A 15,027-nucleotide genomic window follows, 5' to 3' on the forward strand; every position below is an offset into this window, starting at 1 on the left:
TTCAGAAACAATGTATCGTTTCTTTTTAAGACTTTGTATGTAGCATTCTTAGATCGTTTATTCCCGTTTCATTTCCTTAATTCAGAAACAATGTATCGTTTATTTTTCAGACTTTGTATGTAGCATTCTTAGATCGTCTATGAACTGTGACACCAATTCTGGGTAGTAGAGGTTCAAATAATTGTATTGGATTCATGTTCAGACAGTTTATTGCGTTTTCTCCCGCTTATGTTAAATTCCGCTGTTTAAATGTTATTGCTTCACAATTGTTAAGGAATATAAAATGGGTAAAAAAGTAATTTGTTCAATTGTCGGCTTGCCTAGCTCATATCAGTAGGCGCCATCACGACTCCCGAGGGTGGAAAATCCGAGTCGTGACAAACTGCCATGATAAATAATCACATTTCAGGAATCTCATAGGCAGTCTATGCCTTCTAGAAGTTGTAAGACTACAGTTCTACCAACAAAAGAAAGTAAACATAGCAGTCCAAAACGGAGTAGAAGAAATAGTTGTGCATCCAAACAGTAGACTGTTGTCATTACAAACAATCTTTCTTTATGAATAGTAATAAATGTTTTATCCATAGGGTAAAATTTAAATTCTCATTCCCAAATCAGTGTTCGAATGGGGTGGTATCAACCAGCATAGACAGTTGAGGCAACAATCATCAGTGAACAGCAGACAGTGGTAGGAAAATTTATCAGTCCTAGTTGAACCAAAAAGAACACTACACCACGCAGAAGCTATTTTTGTAAGACGCTAAGAAACTTCGAAATGGACATTTGCTGCTTCTCTGAGAGAAAATGCCACTATAGGCATGCCAACATCCTTGAGAGTTGAGACAATCTAGAAATGTGGCAATTTTGGGAGGCAATTCTCCATGATGATTCTATAACACCTTGCAGTACATAACAGTAGTTCTAAATCATTTGCACAGTCATATTGCAAAAGCATCAAGGTGAAAGATGTGAATGACAGGTTTACTTTGCACGCAAGGATTTCAAAACCTCAGAAGTTCCTTCTGTTCACAAAGATCAATAAAAAAAACTAATAGACTTCCACTGTTTTTTTCATTAACTCTTCATGAGCAAACTTTGCTTTTTAAATTCACAGGCATTTCATGTAATTTAAGTAAGTATCTTAAAGCCAAATCTCACAATGACAGATGACAATGTTTCATATATTAACTTAACTGAATGGGAACAAATCCAAAACCGAACAACTTTGAACAGAATTGCCATCAACGAAATACATTTTCAATGTATTCCAAGTTTTTCACTAACCAATTGAAGGTTTGCTAAACAATTTCTTATAGTAGTTATGATCAGTTTGATATATCATAAAATGTACTAAATAAATAAGAACAACAACAACAACCCAGTGAAAACCCACAACAGCAAACAAATAAAGTTTATAATTTTCCAGTATATTTGGATCTGGGATTTATTAGACCATGATGTGTTTGACAATGTCTTTCCAATGGGAAAAAATAAGAATTAGTTGTCTAATCCTTTATAACTTACCTATAATAGCTGATGAATAAATCACAAGTTAAATCTTAATCGGGCAAAGCTATGATTTCGATGAGGGAAAACAAAAAGTTACCAACTTCTATAAGATTACTTTTTTCTCATTTGACGAAAAAGTAAATAAGCAGAACTCAACATGTCAAAACTATAATATACTCAATAACAACCAATAAGCACTTCAAACGCAAATGTGATTAGATTTTATGCATTCAATCATTAATAACCATAAAAACTAAAGGCACCCGTGATGAGAAAATGATGCCATAAATTACCTCTGTTGCAATGTGACGTGGGTCTGGAATAAACCTTAAATCTAATTAGTTTGATGTTTTTTCAAAAACCCTGTCGCAAGTTTTGTAAAGATAATCTATTGTAGCGTTTGAATCACATTCCACCATAGCATAATAATATCTGCATAATACAAAAGAAGCAACTTTAAAAAGAAAACCATGGGAGATATAATGAAAGACATATAAACTATGAAACACATAATAGAGGAGCATAAGGAAAGAAGGAGAAGAAGCAGAATAAATTTCAAAAATGGTTTGTCAGTAATTTCTCACTTTTAATCAGCAAAAATTGCAAGAATCAGTCAAAGATACAAAAACAGAACGATATTGTCACCTAAGCTGACTAATTTCATAAGTACGTAATTTCTCATTATTACTGAGAATTTATTGGATTAACGACCAAACAGCTATAGAAGAATGCTAGTCCATAATGGCATATTGGCCTATCTAATCGTAACTCGAATCGAGCCAAATAGAATCCAATTCATAGATAAACATTGAAAGTAATAAAGTTGGTATCAAATATAAGATAGATAGATAGATATTTAACTATCATTATGAAAGAATAAATACCCTTTGTTAGCTTACGTGTGTCTCGTGCACACCTGAATCCAGCAATCTTTGTCTTTAGATGTTCTAATTCAGGTATTGTTGCTAAATATATTAATATTTTACATTCTACTTGCTCAAAAATTATGCAGAGTTTAATATTGAAAAATACATAATACATTAGTTATGCAAAGATTTGTACTAAAAAGGTTCTATACATCACATTAGTTAGAGATCTATGATGCAAATCCAATGGACTGTTATGATCAAATCGAGGTGCAATCCACATTTTTTCGGTGATGGATTGAGGTGCAGTCCACATTATGACTACAATACGGTACACATAAATTTTATTGATAAATAACAACTATCACTATCATACATGTGAAACAGATGCATGAACTTACAGGGGTCTCCCACATATTCTGACCATCTTTTATTTATTTTATTTTGCAAGTTCAACCGGAAAAGAAAAAAATTCTGACTGCAACTCCCTATCGGCAAAAGTTGAACAAATGAATTTCAAAGCTAATCAATACTTCTATGCAAAGCACCAGTTCATAGCTTTTTTTCGGCTGCACCTATTCATAAGTATTTTTGTGTTCACAATTGAATGCTCGGCATCATCTCTTAACAATATACTTCAGTATCAAGAAATGACAAATTGCTATTCCAAACGTTCTTCATACACATTAAAACACACCTAGTAAATGGTGAAGGAAAGCTGAATGAAATAAATTCCCCTCCCAAACAATTCAACAGGCTGCAGGTCAAAATTTATGTAAATAGGATTAGTTTAAGCAATTATAATTACATTGTTTTTATATATAGCAGTACTAATTACCATATAAAAAACAGAAGTTCCATTTGACACCTTTCCAGGAAAAATTTAAATTTTCATATTGAAAAGAAGAAAAAAGAACAAAGAAGATACCTTTACTCTACCCCAATCCATGTTAACAAATGTAAGCATCTTAGTTTCCTCGTCAATTTTAGAAGCTTTGAAGCGATGATTTTAGGTAAACACAAGCTAGTTTGAAATAACCGAGAAAGGAGTCGAGCAATCCATATGTTTGAACTTCAGAGCAAAAACCTAGTTAAACTAAATAAGGACTATAAACTGCTCCCTAATATCATATCAAAAACAGATAATATCAGTTAAGAGAACATTAAATTATTACCCGAACAGGGTCCATTTTAGTCGAGTGTGATTCTTCATCTTCAGTTGTTCCTACCTTCATATTAACTCATCATTTTCTCCATCAACTTCAGTCACATATTTGCTTATTGTATCCATTCCCTCCTTGAGAAGTAACCAGCAAAGAAATTAATCTCTAAAGAAAAGACAAAATAGTTGGAGGCAAAATTAGTTTAGACCAACATATGTATCATAATTCCACAAAAATCCTAACATAGAAAATAATTAAGATAGCAATCTGTACCAAAAAAGCAAAACTAATGTATAAAAAGACAGTAATTGAGGGAGTTAAAAAAGGCAGTAATGTGTAATAAATTAAATGAATTGAGGGAACTCATTTTTGGGGAAAGCAGTAATTGAATAAAAGAGCCTAAGCCATTAGTTTCAATCCTCCCTTTTCAAAGGAACTCTCAGGAACTTGCAGTACACCCCTTAGCCATCGTACACTGGGGAAATTAAACGTATTATAGAAAATTACAAAAAGAGGTAGCAGCAAGAACAGTTAGAGAATCAAAATTAAAATAAAATCTAAGCAATCTGATTGGAAGCAATTTCAAAGCAATGGATATATGAGAAGAAAAACGTTGTTGTATAGCCTATTTGGCAAACCTGTACATAGCAACAAATGACTTTTCACCATCATGTGTAGAAACTGACAAATATGCTTCAACTGTGTGCGTCAACTTTATACTGGGAATTCCGAAGTACATGTTCCACAAAAAAGATGGGTATTCTTGTGTGAAATTGTATGTCAAATTGTATGTTCAACTCTGTTTAGTTCAGCAGATGGTATACAGTAACATGTAAAAGATTCACAAGAAAGCCTTTTGAATGATTTCATCATAAACTATATTGTATATAGATATGGGTTTGGCAGCCGATAAACTATATTGTATATAGATATGGGTTTGGCGGCCGAATTAATATCTTAACACAATTGGAAGCTTTAAAGTTGGCCATGTAAAAACACTGATTCTCGTAAATATATACCAACAAAATCTAATGTTTGACCTTGTGCTTTATTTATAGTCATAGCAAAACACAGTCTTACTAGAAATTGTGTTCTTTTAAACTACACTGGTGATTTTTCATCTTCTGATGATATCAATGGTATTCTCGAAATGAACACATGTGTATTTTAAAGTCACTGCTTGTAATTTTTGCGCTTATAACATGTGTTTTAAAATCACAATATGTCAATCTTGTGCCATTGCATAAACCTTCACAAGGATTCAAATTTTGTAGTAGTATAATTGGACAATTTTCTTTCAATGTTAATCTGTAAGGAGGTAAACCAGCAGGATTTAAAGAATGTAAAAAATCTTCATACTGACTTTGATCATTCGATTCACATGTTTCATCAATTGCAACAAATGTTTTAGCTTCTTTTGGAAATTTTCCTATAAGCATATCATTTATTTCATTTGCAAAATCATTTTTCGTCGTCAAAATAACGCGGGAAGTTACAGAAGATGCATCACAGAAGAAAGCATGCATATTAGGAAATGTTGTTTCAAATAATGCATTCAAAGATTCCAGTTCAGTAGTATAAGGGACGATAAATGAATTTGAAATTTCAATTTTGTTTTCAGAAGTATGAGGTTCTTTTCCATTTTCTATTCTCATCAAATATTCACAAAAGGCAGGATCAGTTTTTGCACGCATGTTTTTTGATAGTTGTAATTTTTCAAGTCGGAGTCAAATGTCAGAATATAATAAAATTTTATGAATAAAATCTTCTCTTTTTCCGTTTCGAACTACTGGTAGAGTTTGTCTAAAATCACCTCTAAAGACAACAACTTTACCACCAAAAAGCACATTAATATTCAAGAGATCTTTCAAAAGTAGATCAAAAGTTTCAATCATTTTCTTTTTTGCCATCGATACTTTATCCCATATAATTAATTTTGCATCTCGAATCAAACAGGCAAGTCAACTTTGTTTGCTACTATTGCAACTAAAGTTTTCATCAATGTCAATGAAATTTTAAAACGGGAATGAGCCGTACGGTCACCTGGAAGAATCGAAGCCGCAACTCCAGAGGTTGTTGTTGCTAGAGCAATAAATCCTTTAGATCGCACAGTAGCTAATAAGGCACGATATAAAAAAGTTTTACCTGTTCCTCCAGGACCGTCAACAAAAAAATTTCCTGCTCTGTTCGAAGATATTCTATCTATAATCACATTGTATGCCATGTGTTGTTCACGATTCAACTTTTGTCGCAGTAATAGCTCTTTTTCAGTAATGATTATGTTTCTTTCGAAGAATATTTCTCTTGCTCCTTTGGCAGCCGTTGAAGCCTTAAAATTTTCAGGGATAAGTTTATACTCATTAATGTTATGTCCCATCGAATGTAAGATGTCATTGAGATAGTCTAAAACTTTATATCGAACACTTTTTGTTCCTATGTCTGGTAAAATTTTGAAATCTTCAGACATAGAGTCCTCGAATTTCTCCCACAATTTTCTTGGATTAGCAGGATCACAATATATCAACAATGTAGCAAACAAGCGTCTCAAGCTACATGGCATTTGATAACTCTCAACTTCTACCATACATTCAGCTAAGTTATTGTCACAATGAAGTAGCCCTCTTTTTTGAGCTGATTCTCTGAATGTATCGCAACGTACTTCATTTACAGGTAGTAGGTCTTCATATGATTTTGGTCCTCTTATATTCATTAATAATAATCTCAGATAATATCTTTCACCTTCTGTTGGATGACATGTTACAACACGTCAAATGACATTACCCTTTGTTCGACGGGTCCACATTTTATATTGTACTGACCATACAAAATATTGTGGAAATTCTTTATACAGTAGATTGAGCTTTATTGCATCTTTATTTGTTTTGTTCATATCAAAAAATTCTGTTAACATTGTTTTTCTAATCATAGGATTATTCATAATTGAGTTTATACTCGATGCACTCCTAAAAGAAACAAATTGTTGTCCTTCAAGATGTAACTGAAGATGATAAACAGCTGGTGTCATTTCATTAATAGGGAAACCAAAGCCTCAGGCGGTGATACCCATCGAGCAGACTGATATTCTTTTATTTCATCTACTTCAACATTTGCGACATTATCATGTATGTGAAATGCGATTTTATCATGTCCTTTGCAGATGTAGTTATAAATATATTTAACAGCTTTAATATCTGAACAAATTTCAACATTTATGTGACAATTGAATTTTCCAAGTAAGAATGGATTATAAGGGACAACCCATGAGTTATCAAAATAGTGATCTTTGACTTTCACAAGTCCTGTGTTCCATCTTCTATAAATTGGGTAAGAATTTTTTCCTTTTGATGTTTGATCAGCAAAGCTTCTTGGATATTTGAATTTGTAACAATCTTTTTTCCTTTGCATCCATGAATTTGTAGGGTTTAACTTACCACAAGGTCCATGCATCATATGTTGGAGAACAAGTTTACATAAGGTTTCTTCAGTTTTACAATCAGGTAGCTCAGCACAAACAATATTGTCATGAGATTCTGGAGTGAATAGTTTGTATTCATTAGTAAGTACAACAACAACAACGACCCAGTATAATCCCACAAGTGGGGTCTGGGGAGGGTAATATATATGCAAACTTTACCCCTATCCCGAGGGGCAGAGAGACTGTTTCCAGGAGACCCTCGGCTCCTGGAAACATTACTAATGTATTCATAAGTAAGTATAATAAGGAAACGAGCATGTGGTAAACCACGTTTTTGAAATTCTACAGTATACATAAGAGCTGCAACTTTTCCAAAGATATTTCTTTTTAATATATCTGTTTTTAGTTCTTCTCTTTGCTCTAAAAACTCGACTAATTAAATCAGGTATGTTTTGTGCCTCGCCAGTTGATAGCAAGTGCTCTTTTATCTCGGGCCAAGATGGGTTACAAGTCATCGTTACGAATAGATCAGGCTTTCCAAATTGTTGTACCAAAGAAATAGCATCCATGTAGTGTCGACGCATGTCTCTTGGTCCTCCTATAAAAGTAATAGGAAGGAATGTTTGTTTTCCTATATTTGAAGCGTCTCTTTCAGGGAAGTCTTAAAACATCAATGAGTCCTTGTAGCATTTCTATCCTAAAGAGATCTGGGTTGAATGAGAAAAAGTCCAATCTCTGTGTTTCAAGTTTTATGTGTTCATCTACTGAATATTGTTGAAATAATCTTCCAGAATGAAAAGTTTCATTTGTTTCATCTTCTCTCATTTGGAATTTATAACAGTAATATTCACGAACAGAGATATTATCTCTTTTTCATTTTCCTTTTTCAAGATTCTGAGCTTCTGTGTCAAGGTATCCATCAACAGAACACATATTTTTAATACTTGGTAATTCTTCGTGTTCACAATAGGCTCGACGTTTAGAAGTATTTTTTGGTTGTATTATTTTTTTAGTGCCACAGTGCCATCCACTTTGACCATATAGAAATAATAGTGGATACTGTAGCAGATCATAACATCCGTAATAGTAGTTCACTATTTGAGATCTATTGCTATGAGTGTAGATTCGAATATGAGGTGCAGAACTAACTTCAGTGATTTCTTTTTCAACCCATATTCCTGCAACTTCTGATGTAGTAGGAAGATTGTATACACATTGATCCAAACCTGTGTCAGATTTAAGTGCAATATTGTAGTTCGATAGATTTGGAACATCTATTAGGGACTTTAAGAAAATAGAGTATGGATTAGTTCTCAATATATTCATTAGTTTTTTTACTATTGATTCATGGATTTTTTCAGAGCAAGCCATTCTATTAGTTAATTCATTATCGTTGTCGTAGAAGTATAGTTGTAGATTGCTTGATATTCCACTTGGAGACAGCAAATCATTTATAAAATGGTACATCTTCCCTTGGATCTAAATGTATAAACACCACGATTTCTTTTTGTTAATTCTTTGTCATAATTTACACCAAGTGATGTAAATACAAACATATTATTGTATGTTCTGATATATGTTTGAAAATGTTTACATTTTTCCGTAGTCCCCAAATATAAATTTTGTAGTTCAGCAGGCATCTCATGTGAAACTAACTTGATCGAACCATTGTTACAGCAGAATCCATGTGGTTCATATTCAAATTTTTTTGCACCACAAAATTTACAATTAAGAACAGTCTTCAAGGGAACATAATCAGATTGTAACTGTCCTACGTATGTACAACTTTTTTTTAGAGTTATAACCTGTATATTTAGGTATCATTAGCATAAAATTACCAATTAGGTAATATACAACACTATCATAATAAAAGATTGGTGCAAACCTTTTTTTCCAACCATTGTTGAGCTCAAACTACTGTTTTCATTAGATGCACGTGACGTGGAGCCTAACGCCAAAAAGTAATAAATTAGCAATAAATTAAGATATTATGTAAAAGTCAGCATTGCATCCTTGATACTTGCCTACTTCAAAGGAGTAGAAGGGATAAGTTATACTCTTTTGCTTGTCAAATGTAACTGGTAAAGCATCAACAGGACGCTCGTTCGCTAGTAGGGGAAACACAACACACATTTAGCATCATTTAATTATACTCACATGCAAAGAGTGTGAAGGGACATTTCTACAAAAATAAATTTATAAAGGATGTGTTCTAACCTGTTCTTGAAACAAAAGAAGAGCCGTTAAGAGGAACATTTTGTTCTTGAAACTCAGTTGCAACTGCAGTAGCTCTAGGAGAAGCAACATTCTCAGAAAGACTACTCCTTTTTGTCTCTTGTCTTTTTGTTCGTCGTTGTAGTAACAATGCTTCTTTTTTCCCCCGCAGATATTAGTCTGTACGTTTCATGTCGCCTAAGTTTCATCTCAGCTTTCGATTTTGCGAAGCAAACATGTTTGTTTTTTGTTCAGAACCCATTATTCCTACAAAACTGCAATTATAGAAATTAAAACACACGAATTAAATAGAAATAGTTTACTGGTAGAGGTAACATCAGAAGCGAATAGCATCAGATTAATAAAAAATACTATTGAGACTCAAATATTTTCTGACCACTACATACAAGAAAAATTGTAACATCATCTAATGGTTCCTTAATTGAACCTGTAGATCTTCCTCAGTCATGGGAACTACAGTAGATATAAATGGAGCAACTTATACAACTCAACTGCAAGAGTTAGATAGCGCAAGCCATATATTCACTATGTTTCTTTAAGAGGAAAATGATATTGATTCCCTATATACATAAAGGTTCAACCAGAAAGGATCTTTTTCTATGCCCTTTTGAGCCCAGTTGATATCTTTCACTATTGTGATAAAACTAACATATTCAAACTATATAACGAAATCCGAAAACACAATCAACAGAAAACTATAATAGAAAAAGAAACAAACGAATATATGAATTGTCACTTAGCTGTTTGGAGACACCACAACTCCATAGAATATCCCTTTAATCTTGATCCCTTTAAAAAAATCCACTTAACTCTTAAAAAAATTGAAATCCTAAAATCGTAACACACAAGTAAGCAATATGCATAACCTCGAACTCAGTTGAATATCATAAAGCATATATTTCTATCAAAGCCACTCAAGCAATCAAATTCTGAACAGAGTAAAAGACAAGAGAGTTATATGCAAAGTAGCAAACCACTGAAACTAACAAGCTATCCACATTAACAAAAATGTAACTGAATTAAGCATCACACAACTTTTATTTGGCATATTTGGTTGATGATCTTTCTGCATCTTGTAGAGTGACCTAAACACCAAATTGTTGGATGACGAAAACCTTAGTAAAAAATCCTTAAACAACAGGCACACTACAACACTCTCTTGCAGTTTTGTAAGAACACACACACACTCTCTCTCAAACAGCCACTGTGTTTAGATGGACAAGGAAACAGTAAAGAAGAAGAAGCAAGTGCTTCTGTACTACTGTGTTGAAATGGAATAAGTCGCTCGCAAAATTGCTTGTGAATCTGATTCCATTAATCTCCACTCTATTAACTTGAAGTTCTATTCTCACCTATTTATTTTGCTCTCTTGTCTTTGTTTCAGCTTGCCATATATGCAAATTATAAATCTTTAGTTGAGGTTCCTCTAAAAAATTTAAGTGGGTCAAATCAAATGGTAAAATTGAATTTAAAAAAATTAGTTCTATGGAAAAAGTAGCATTCAAGAAATTTCAGTCAACAAAACACAGGCAAAAGAACAACCGTTTCCATATGTATGAGTGGTTGGAGGACGGTCAGAACTAAATGAGTACATGTGCTAAAATATTTCTACTTGAGTTTGTTATTATTGTTGTTGTTGAGTTACAACATTAATGGAATTTAGAGTCTCTTACCTTTTCTTACTCCCTACTAAGCTAACAAACAAAGGTTCACCATGTAATATTTAATTGAATATAGAGAATCAATAGATACTCTTAGGTTCAGGGATTCAAATACGTTTCTCCTTCCCTGGTGCCAAATAGGTTTGCAGGAAAACGGAGAAGAGCAATTAACATATTGATAACTATGTAAGAACTTTCTTTTGCAGTGTCAACCATTAAATAACACTAACTAAAGACATAAACTAGTGTGTTAAGGTTCTCCAAAGAGCCAAATTAGAGAAGCTGCTAAAAATAAGTGAAGTCCCTCGATCCAATAAATTACTTAGTCCAACTCCTTAGGCAATCAGGAGAATGAATTGAAAATTCAACTTCTACAACTAAAATCCCAACAGGCCAACCGCACAATTTGTTGATTTGTCAATTTCAGCAAGAAAGAACAAGTTAGAAGAAGAGTAAGCTTTTAGATCCTCTGGCATACGGATTCTGAAGACCCAGTAGAAACAATAAAGGGAAGGGGGGAATAAGAGCAGAGATATGAGAGAAGAAGTGTTAGAATCCGGGAAGAGAGATCAAACGGTGAGTTAACAGTTGTTAAAGTTGGGCTACATGTGTGGGCTGCAAATAAAAGCCATAAGATAGTATTGGGGCAGATAGACATGTTGACCATGAGCTGCTGGTTATCCCCATTTATAATATAAAAAATATATAATATATGTAGGACTAGTAAAAGTTGGCTCGTGCTGTGCCCGGGCCCAAGCATTAGGTAGTATATTGTGAACCTTTAACATGGTTGGCATCGTATTGATAATGTGTTAACATTATGAAATTCTTTGCTTGTGTTTTAGCTTTATGTCTTTGTTTTAAATTGCTAATCTAATTTATACATTATAAATTGTTATCGTTTAATATTAAAATATTGTAAGATTAAAATTATAACAGGTGCATTCTTATACATTGTCATTCACAAGATATATTTTGATAAGCTTATTTTTTTCCGAATGCCTTTATCTCTCTACTTTGTTACAAACTACGAAGGTTGTATTATTTTTGGTAATAGGAAGATCTTCTTTTAGAGTGTCTTTTGTCGTAATTTTGTCCTATTGTGATACTACTATATTGTACCCAATATGTCTTAATTTTTAGTGTTGCTTATGCCAACTCTCCTTTCTTCTTGTTTTGCTTGAAGTGGGCAAAAATTATATGTTACGAACCTAATATACAGACAACTTATCAATCACCATGATATAAATAGTAGTATCCTTTTAAATATTAAAGTTGCATTTTAATATTTTAACTGAGGTTTTAAAAGTCGCGATCATGTAAAAACTTCTATTGCGCATGAATTATAAATAATGCAATGTTTTATCAATGTGATTGTCCTCATATCCTAATCAATTATTGGAAACTTATTTTTCGATTTTTTAAATTACTTTATCTGAACATAAAGTTACAGAAAAATACTTTAATATTTTTAATAGAAAAAATATCATTCCATGCGGTTCATTCAGATAAATGCATAAAACGTCTGTATTTCTAAAATTTAAAACTTCTTTCAAATATTAGTAAATCCTTTGATAGTTGAAGAGATTTTTTTTTTTTTTTCTAATATCACAAAAATATAAACCAAATAAATTTATGGGTCTTTGTAAATGAATATACAATCCAACTAACAAAGAGTGCTTAATGATGATAATTTTTTATTTCTCAATGAGCTGTTTGAATATATGTCTCTATTTTAATTTTTTTCCATCATCTAAATTTCAAACAAAATGAGATATTACAAAGTCTACCCCTTTTGTTCTATTACGCTTTTTTATTTTACTTGTCTTTTTTCTTCTTAAATGATCACTATTTTATATGTATTTGGACCTGACATGTTTTTCTATATCAAACAAAATTTCTTTTATAATTTTGTTCTACATTAGATTTATTTACTCATTTTAACATATTTTTTTTGGTTCACTTCGTAAAGCTATCTTCTTAATAATTGAAGTGAATAAATCAATTGGAACACAAATGGTAAAAGCGACATTCAAAAAAGGCTTCGACCACAAAAAAAAAGACATTCAAAAAGGCTGCAATGTGACGTACAAACTAACAAATTCAAGTGAGTAATGATGCGCATAAAAGTCTGGACGGGGAGCATTAGTGTAAAGGCATCTGCTATATTAAAATTGAAATCTTTTCCTATCTTATGCTAGCTATTTATTATAAGTCTGTGATATAGGCTTTTACCTTAATTCATGAAGATAAGAATTTTTTGTGTGTTTTTATGTTATTTATTTATTCAACCATTTTAATTATTTTTAAATGAATATAAGACTTATTTTAATCGAATAAGTATAAAGCTGTTATGATTCTAAAATCAACATATTACTTATCTTGGTTATGACCTATTGTAGTCTATAACCTTTTGCAGGGATTAAAGTTAAGCTATATAAAATTAGTGGAAAGATATAAGTTACTTTTTGGATACTAATCATTTGCAACGCCATATTAAATTATTTTCAACTAAAATTTTCAAGTATGATACAATTTATTTACAATCGATACTAAAAAATCTTCTAATAATCTTAACATCTTTCATTCAAAAATGTAAAAGAAAAATTTAAAACAGAAATAAAAACTGATTTAAACATATAAATTAGCTAGCTAAGGAACATATGATTCAGAAATGAAATTTTAACGTTGCTGCCGTGCGATTTCCTTATCTTCTCTTACTCCAATTATTATCTTTCTTATTTTCTATTAATCCAATTATTATCTTTCTTAAGTATTGGAATATTGGGGAATTTTCTTCTTTATTTCTTTATATTGAAAGTTTTTTTAATTGAGCTCTTTATTTATTTGTTAATATAATAGATATATTTTAATGTACATAACTATGATTTATTTATAATTAGTATCTTATATTTTATTCATTAAATCACCGAAGCATGCCAAATAAAATTAATTTAATCTAATCATCTAACTTAATGTCGAAGAATTAATTCTTCATTCAAGAGGCAATGGTTGTGAAATGATGAGCCGGTGCTATAGGTAGCAAACCAATGGATATGAACTTCAGATACGCAAGTGGGACCGAAATATATGGTGTGCTTCTTGGAATTAAAAGCCAAACTGAGGGTACTTCTGTCATTTCATAGATATTCAGTGCATCTGTGTTTCTCTATATAGCTTAACACGTGGGGTTCTAATTTTAACGTGTGGCAGCGACCGCTGGTTCTTCATCTCAATCTAACACTCCTGGGAGAAGAAACACCCCCTGTCTCTAACACCATCACCAAAACATCTGCTCTCTATCTCCTCTTGTTCTTAAGTTTGCATAGTGTTTTCTTCCATCGATCCTATTTTCTGGTGCATTTTCATTGATCTTCTGGACAATAACACTCATTCCTTTGCTCAAATATATATTTATCGTATTGAGTGCATATGATAATGCTGAAGGTATGTCAAAAAACAAACTCTAAATCAGCGCTTACAGAAGACCTTGTATTGTCTCTAACAAATACACTTACATACATCTAGGTAGATCATTTGCACTTTACTCTCTGCTCTGTAGACATACAAAGTTTAGTCTGCTACCCAACTAACAAGCAGCTGATGAGCAGGCTACTCTGGGCAGTCGACATCTTGTTTATAATTGAAGAGATTTCTTGAGAAGTAGAAAGAGTCACGTACCTGCTTATTATCATATTACTTACAAAAAGGATTCAGCTACCAGAATTCTCTTACAATCATGTTCAAATAATGTGAGTAGATAAAACTACAATGGTGTTGTTGGCCTTCATATTTCAGCAGTCAGATGACAAGGCCTTATCTTGACCTTAGTAATCTTTTATTAATACTTTGGTTGGGCCGGGCAAAGCCCGGCTAACATTACTAGTAATACTCCTATTAGGCAATTGCCTTTACAAATGTGCAAGGCAAAGGTGAGAAGGTTTGGGTGGGGCAGGACGTGTTGTCCACACGTGAGGATGTAATGCAACGATGCTGTATGGAAAAATGTGTAGTGACGCAGAAGCGAAGGGCCATTTTGTCAACACATTCAAAATTAAATACAAATAGAAATTCTTTTTGACCAATCATACTGCTCCATTTCAATTAAAATGACTAAAGTGCCCTTGATATCCCAAGCAGGCATGTTGGCCTGCTGCTGCCTGCTTGGTTATTCCCTC

General features: G+C 32.5%; 1 long non-coding RNA gene across 3 annotated transcripts; it reads right to left on the minus strand.

The window, feature by feature from the left end:
* Positions 1–516: 516 nt before the first annotated feature.
* Positions 517–11,156, minus strand: LOC107807789 (uncharacterized). 3 transcript variants are annotated; one of them, XR_012695811.1, is made up of 7 exons: positions 9,171–11,156; positions 8,978–9,061; positions 8,839–8,901; positions 4,177–4,257; positions 3,551–3,672; positions 1,803–1,941; positions 517–899 (listed from the first exon to the last, which is right to left on the minus strand). It is a non-coding gene; the product is annotated as an uncharacterized LOC107807789 (long non-coding RNA). The 3 variants fall into 3 exon arrangements; XR_012695810.1 differs by lacking the exon at positions 4,177–4,257 and having other exon boundaries at positions 3,551–3,703; positions 9,171–10,989; XR_012695809.1 differs by lacking the exon at positions 4,177–4,257 and having other exon boundaries at positions 9,171–10,372.
* Between the last annotated feature and the right edge of the window lie 3,871 nt (positions 11,157–15,027).

This window comes from Nicotiana tabacum, chromosome 10, assembly GCF_000715075.1.
Source record: "Nicotiana tabacum cultivar K326 chromosome 10, ASM71507v2, whole genome shotgun sequence".
Classification (NCBI taxonomy): Eukaryota; Viridiplantae; Streptophyta; class Magnoliopsida; order Solanales; family Solanaceae; genus Nicotiana; species Nicotiana tabacum.